The sequence below is a fragment of the Astatotilapia calliptera genome, chromosome 4 (assembly GCF_900246225.1).
Source record: "Astatotilapia calliptera chromosome 4, fAstCal1.2, whole genome shotgun sequence".
In the NCBI taxonomy this organism is placed as follows: domain Eukaryota; kingdom Metazoa; phylum Chordata; class Actinopteri; order Cichliformes; family Cichlidae; genus Astatotilapia; species Astatotilapia calliptera.
In genome coordinates this window covers 21826666-21834173 of record NC_039305.1, presented here as the reverse complement: position 1 = coordinate 21834173, position 7508 = coordinate 21826666, and positions in this window count along the sequence as shown.

Here is a 7508-nt window from a genome sequence, read left to right as displayed (position 1 = left end):
GTCTCTCTCGCTGTGGCCGCTGAGGTGTCTCCTCCTCAAGTCTCTCGAGTACCACAGGTGGAGGAGGGGCAGGTATGTCACCTGCAGCGGGCTCTGCCTCCTCACAAGTTGTCTCCACGGCAGCTGGGTCAGGCGCCTCCAGATGGTCTCCAGCAAGAGGCTCTGGTGTTGGTGCAAGAGCGGGGACTGAAGCTGCGGGCTGAGACGTTGCTGTGAGAAGTTCTTGTTCTGATGGCTGGGACACAGGTTGAGGTGGTGTGTAATGACAGCGGTATTCATCAACACTGCCCTCATCATCAGAGTCTGGCACAACAGCGACAGGTTTATCAGTCTTTTTCTGTTCATGTCTTGTACGATTATCTTTTTCAGGCACTTTTTCAAAAGGTAAGTGGTCACATGACATAAGCAAGTTTCTGTGAAGCACTCTAGAGCGCCCTCTGCCTCTCTCCGGTCTTACCTCATAGATAGGGAGGTCAGGCCCCATTTGTCTGACTACTGTGTGAACAGTGTCCTCCCAATAGTCTCTCAGTTTCCCTGGGCCTCCTCTAGGTGTCAGGTTTTTGACCAGAACTCTCTCGCCAGGTTGTAACACAGAACTCCTTACTTTTGTGTCATAGTGTCTTTTGCCCTTTTCAGCAGCTTTCTTTGCATTCTCATTTGCTATAGAGTATGCTTGTTCCATGCCCTTTCTCCATTTTTCAACATAGTCTCTGTGGTCACTAAAATCTGTTTCTGAGTACAGTCCAAAGAGCATATCTACTGGTAGCCTGGGTGACCGTCCAAACAGTAGGTAAAATGGGGAGTAGCCAGTGACTTCACAACGTGTGCAATTATATGCATACATTAACTTGTTGATAGATTCCTTCCAGTTTGACTTTTGTGTTTCAGTTAGCGTTCTAAGCATTTGCAACAATGTCCTGTTCATACGTTCAACTTGACCGTTCCCCATTGGGTGATAGGGTGTTGTCCTAGAACCGGCCATGCCACACAGTTTCTTGAGCTGACTGAATAGCTGATTTTCAAATTCACCTCCTTGGTCATGGTGAATGCGACAGGGGAAGCCAAACTTTAGGGCATAGTCATTGAATATCAGGTTTGCAGCAGTTTTGCCTGACTTTGAGGTGGTGGCATAGGCTTGGGCAAAACGTGTGAAGTGGTCAGTTATCACTAGAATATATTCATAACCGCTTTTGCATTTTTCAAGATGGAGAAAGTCTATACACACCAGCTCAAAGGGCTGCGTAGTTACAATGTTTGTTAAAGGAGCTCTTGTTTCATGGCTGGGCTTTTTCTGCTTTACACAGGAACAAACGTTGGTCACATAATGCTCGATGTCTGCCTGCATGTGTGGCCAAAAGAAGCGTTCACGTATCAAAGACACTGTGCGATCAACACCTTGATGGCCCATATTATTGTGCAGCTCTTCAAGTACAGTCTTTTTGAACTGATCTGGCAGGACTAGCTGTTTCCGGGCAGAAGTGAGCCTGTACAAGATGCCATTGTTATCTAGTCTTAACTTGCCCCACTCTCTGAACAAGCATTTTGTCTTAGGGTCAAATGTTCTTAGCTCTTTGGGCAGTGGTTTTGAATCTGTCTGTTTACACTGTAATACAGGGCTTATAACAGGATCAGACTTTTGCGCTTCATTAAGCTGTTCTTTTGGTATGGGTGTGAATGTTGCTTCTGCTGGCTCACCGTCTGCTGTGACTGACATTGCTGCAGCTGAGAGTGTCCATGCGGCAGGTGTGTCTTTCTGTACCTCAATGGCCTGGATAGCAGCTGCAATAGTGTCCGGTGGCACTTCCTCAGAGCAGTCTCTCATTAAGGTTTCTACATCAAGTGGCATTCTTGATAAAGCATCTGCATCACTGTTTTCCTTCCCTGGTTTGTACTTAATGGTGAAGTGAAAATCAGCGAGCTCAGCAACCCATCTTGATGTGGTGGCATTCAGTTTGGCTGTTGACAGAATGTACGTTAGCGGGTTGTTATCGCTGTAGACAGTAAATGTTGGGGCATAGTACAAATAGTCTCTGAATTTGTCAGTGATAGCCCACTTCAATGCTAAAAATTCTAGTTTTCCTGCATGGAAGTGGTAGTTTTTTTCAGCCGCTGTTAGAGTACGGGAGCCATAAGCAATAACTCGCAGCTTACCATCTTGTCTCTGGTACAACACTGCGCCTAGCCCTTTGTGTGAGGCGTCTGTGTGTACGATGAACGGCTGTGTGAAATCTGGGAACCCCAGCACTGGTGGGTGGAGCAAACAGTCTATTAGTTCCTCAAGCGCACGTTGATGCTGGTCAGTCCACACGATTTGTTTTGAGGAGGGCACAACTTGACTGGCTCTCTTTGGTCTTGCCCTTGTCCCTTTTGTGGTGTCTGAGTTCTCTGTGGTTTTGTCAGCTTTTAACAGTTCATACAAACAACCTGCTTTTCTGGAGAAGTCTTTTATGTATTGTCTGTAGTAGGAGAGAAGGCCTAACATTTTTCTGAGCTGACCAACATTTTGTGGTTTTATACCTTTGAGTGCTTTGACTGCTTCAAAATCTGCAGGATCCACTTTACTGCCCTCTGCAGACACTATTCTGCCCAAATAGCGCACCTCAGACTTAAACATGTCACACTTACTTGGCTTAAGCTTTATACCAAAGCCTCTCAATCTCTGGAGCACTTTTCTCACGTCCTCCAAGTGATCTTTGAACGTTTTGCTGTAAACTAATGTGTCATCCAGATAGGGGATGCAGATGTTGTCGCGCAGCCCATCCAGGCACTCTTCCATACAGCGCTGAAATGCTGCAGGGGCATTCATAAGTCCAAAGGGGATGCGAATCCACTCATATAATCCCCAGGGGGTCACAAAAGCAGTGAGTGGACGACTTTCTTCTGACATGAACCCCTGGTGGTACGCTTTCCCCTGATCTAAAAGCGAAAACCAGGAGTTTCCACCCAAACTGTCCATAATGTCCTGGACGCGTGGGATGGGCTGGCGATCAGGATGGGTTTTCCGATTCAGGTCTCTGTAGTCTATGCACAGTCTTAAAGTACCATCTTTTTTTCTAACACAAACAACTGGTGAGGAGTATGACGAGTCTGACTTCCTGACCCAGCCTTGTGCTATTAAATCATGCAGGTAACTTTTCATCTCTTGGTAGAGCGGCCGTGGCACAGACAGGTATGTTCGTTTGACTGGTTCGTTGTCTTTGAGTGATATGGTCATTTTCAGTTTTTCAATACAGCCTATATCATTGTCTGTTTTAGAGAAAGACTGGCATTCCTCTCTGAGCATCTGTTTTGCTAATACTCTCTGCTCTTCACCCAGGTGGCTAAGATCTACAGGTGGGTCCCACTCTTCGCTAGCGCTACACTGGGCTTGTGTATTTGTCTGGTTAACAGTAGCTACAGATGTGGCTTTTTCAAACACCTGGGCAGGTAAAACAGCTGTAATAGTCTGAACCGAGCCAACTAATGTACGGCCTGGAATGACAATTTCATGGTCAGTTGGGTTAGAGACACCTAGTGTTATGACAGGTAAAGTACCCTTCTTAACTTTAACCAAAGTGTCAAAAAACTCAAGATTGTCTGGCCACTGGGGGTTTAAGTCTGGCTCAAATATCATGACCATATCTTGTTTAAATGGCCCTGCTGCTATACGACCCTCAACATGCATGTGGCTTTTTTTTGGTACAGTAATACAGTCTTTCTTTGTCATCACTTTGTACTCGTCAACTGCATCTGCACTAACAGCCTGTATAAAAGCTTTCACCTTGTGTCTTTTGAGGCTGGGAAATGCTTTTCTCACTGTGCTGTACAGTTTAGCTTGGTCAGTCTTATTCACAATGTATTCAATTACATTGTAGCCTATAATAGGGCATGTGAGCTGAAAGCCTTTCATTACCAACATGGGGATGGTCAATTTCTCAGTTTGTTCAGTTCCGAAAACAAGTTGGAAGGTTGTCTCAACCCACCCAAGATATGGCATGTTGGTCCCATTTGCTGCGGTCAGGGTGAGTTCAGATGTGTCCATGGTATCTGCTACATCTCTCAGCTCTGTGTGTGGCAGATAGTCCTTTTTCCACTTCTCATCGATGATTGATACCTGTGAGCCTGAGTCCCATAGAGCTTGAAGCCTGTGGCCGTCCAGAAAACACTCAACCAGACATTGCCTGCCCACCAGAGATGTGACTTTGTGAGGGGAATTTACATAAGCTGGCGACAGTGGTACCTGGACAGTCTCATTTTCTTTCTTAGTCTTTAAGCCAGTGCATTGTCTCTTATGTTGTCTCCAGTGTTGTTTCTGGCATGTTCTTGAACAATAAAGTGCGTTTTTACATGCTGAACACTGTCTCATGCCTGACTTTTCTTGTTTACAGTTGGAGCAATGTTGGGACTTGTGGATGATGGGCATGGTTAACACTCGTCCCTCGGTGGTAACCATTGCTGGTTTAAATGTTTCTCTTTATATGGTCTCATACCTCTGCTTCTACATCCAGCCTGAAAGTGTTCTCTACTCCCACAGAGGTAGCAGTGGGTGCAGCGCTCGTTGACTCCATTCTGCTGGCAGATGTGGCACCTCCTCTCACGGCGGGCTGGACTACCTGTGTAGTGCTGTACAGGATACTGAGGGGGTGGTGGCCTTTGACGGGGGCCCTGGAAGCTATAATACTGCTGGTCCCTATCATACTGCATAACTGGTGGTGGGGCATATGACTGAGGACCAGCCACCGGCTGCTGTAGAGTCTCTTTAATCTGAGCTATCTCTGCACTGAGACCTTTCAGGAAGGCTACACCTGTCTTAAGCTCCGCTAACTCAGTTAAAAGCTCGGGTGGTATCTTAGCTTTAACTTCTTTCACAGGGTTCTTAGCTGGTGACACATCATCTGACTGCACTGCACTCACACTTGTAGCAGTCTGTGATGCTAAACATCTCTTCTTGTTTTTCCTTTCTGCCTCATTGGCACAAGCCATATTTAACCTCTCTAACAGGAGTTCATCAGGTGTCTTAGAGTCTAACAGGAGTGGCTGCATATCTATCCTGACACTGTCACTCTGGAAGCCTGTGAGTATGGTGTGCAAACACATACGCTGAACTAAAGCTGGGTCGTATTTGAGTCCTGACTCAGATTCTTGGGAAGCAAATAAGACTTTCTGCTTTAGATCCAAAACTCTCATCAGGAAGCTTTGAGCAGTCTCTTTTGGGGTCTGTACCTCAGAGGCAAGTTGTTTATACAGTTCGGTGGCGCTCTTCTCCTGGAAATGGGAGCGCAGTATGCGGCGTAGAGTCGGAAGGGTGAGTTGAGCTTTTCCCTCCAAATAGCTGCGTAGTTGTAGACCTGGCAAGATAGCTCTGATGACAGCATCTACAGTGTCAAGCTCTGAGTAACCTCTGCTCAGTCCATTTTCGATCTGGTGAGCAAGACTGGAAAATGTCAGTTTGTCTTTTTGACCTGGTTCGCCAATCTGGCCTGATATTTTGAAATCTTTCTGCCAGTAAGGGCTTGGTCGTTGGGGGGTACTTGACACAGATGAGTTAGGGACAAAGCGATTACCTTGGGAGTGAGAAATAATTGCTGTGTTAACTGCATTAGCTGTCTCTGTTACCAGTGAGGTTGCAGTATTTGGTTGCTCTCTGTGTCCTGAATCACCCTCTTCATTTGCATTTGGTTCAGTCTCAACAATTGTCTCTTTCATTATTTCAGCAATCTTATCATTAAGCAACAACAGTTCTGACATTCCTTCATCCTCAAGTACTGTTATACCTTCTCTCTCAATGTGTATTTGGATGTGTGTTAGCAGTGACAGTCGTGTTTTTCTGCTAACATCTATTTTCTCTGCAATGCCAAGGAACTCGCAGATTGACACTAGTTGATCTTTGGACAGAGTGTGCATTTCACGCACAACCTCCTCTCGCAGCTCTTCCACCGAAGACATTGTGGCAGTAGGCAGGAAGAATTTTGCATGTACGGGTGACGCTGAGCTGAGTCGCTTTTGCAGCCCCTGATGATCTCTGGCTGGCCTCAGGAAACATGCGCTAAAACACAGCTACCAGTTCGCCTCGACAGCAACACTTTCCTCACTGCAGTCTGCCTGGGTTGTAGTGGGGGGATTTAGCTGGCTTGGACTACGATGTGCAGATTGTGGACACCGGACATCTAAGCAGCTATCCCAGCGGTGCCTCCAAATGTTACACCCCTGAAAACAGGGGGAAAAGAATCACGAGAGTGATTATGACTTGCGTCTCTCATGCAGTAGTTTATTGCAGTGAAAATGAGCAGAAACGTTTCACATTCTGTACTGCTACATGTCACATGGTGGAAGAAAAACACTAAATAATAAACCGAAACACCAAAGTGCTTATCATACATATACTTGAGCAGGCCTCCTGATAAAATGGCTGACAACCGCGGCGTTCTTAGCTCCTGCCGTTATCACAATGGCCATTACACAGTACAAAACACAGCTCAAAACCGCCACGTATATGTGCACAAAACTGCAATGTAATGCTTCTAACGCTTACAAAACAATGAAGGATTACCTCTTAAATATCTTAACAGTGTACACATTGGAAATATATCAACTTTTAAACACTTTTACCTGAAAACAGGGGGAAAAGAATCACGAGAGTGATTATGACTTGCGTCTCTCATGCAGTAGTTTATTGCAGTGAGGAGAACGCGCGAAAGCCCCCTAGTGGAGAATAGAGACACTACTAATCGATCCCAGAAAAGGCTTACTAGCCGATCACTGATGTATAGATTGCAGTTCTCTTAAGTAACATGAAAGCCATTAATATAACATGAAAAATAATAAACTCTTAACCATTTTCTTACCATATTTACATTATTTTCGTCCTTATATCAACTGATATGAATTAGTATTAACTGAACAGTTTTATATGCAATAGTCATTCAACCTGTCACACTATCATAGAAAAAATAACAGTTTTATTCCATGTCAAATAATGAAGTTATTAGTGCACTTTTTGCTCAAATTTGCACAAAATGTTATGGTATGTTATTGCTTTCTAGATGGTACTCTAACTATAAGTCAGAAAATAATTTTGTTAACTATGTCCTTTTGTTTTAAGACCTGAGTCAGTCCTTCTCAAATCATCAAATTTTATTTTAAATCATCTGCAATTTGCAAAAAATTATAGTTATATAATCAAAAAATTATAATTATTATAATAAATTATAAAAATAAATGTGTTCTGTGCAATTTATATTAGCATGTACTCAAGTATGTGACTTTGTTGGATTGTTTGAATTTTCTTAAATATTTTAACTTGTCAAAAGTGGGTGGATGGACTGTTTTTCCAAAACAAACAAACAAACCATTTGATAAATGGAACTCAAATTTCACAGTTATCATTACATTTGTCCAAATTTGTTCTATGAAATTTCTTATCCAAATTGAGGATGGTGAAGCAGAGAAACATTATTGATTTGACATGTGATTTCATTGTTTTTGATCGAGAGAGAGAGAGAGATTGATTTTTGAGTTGTGAGAGATTT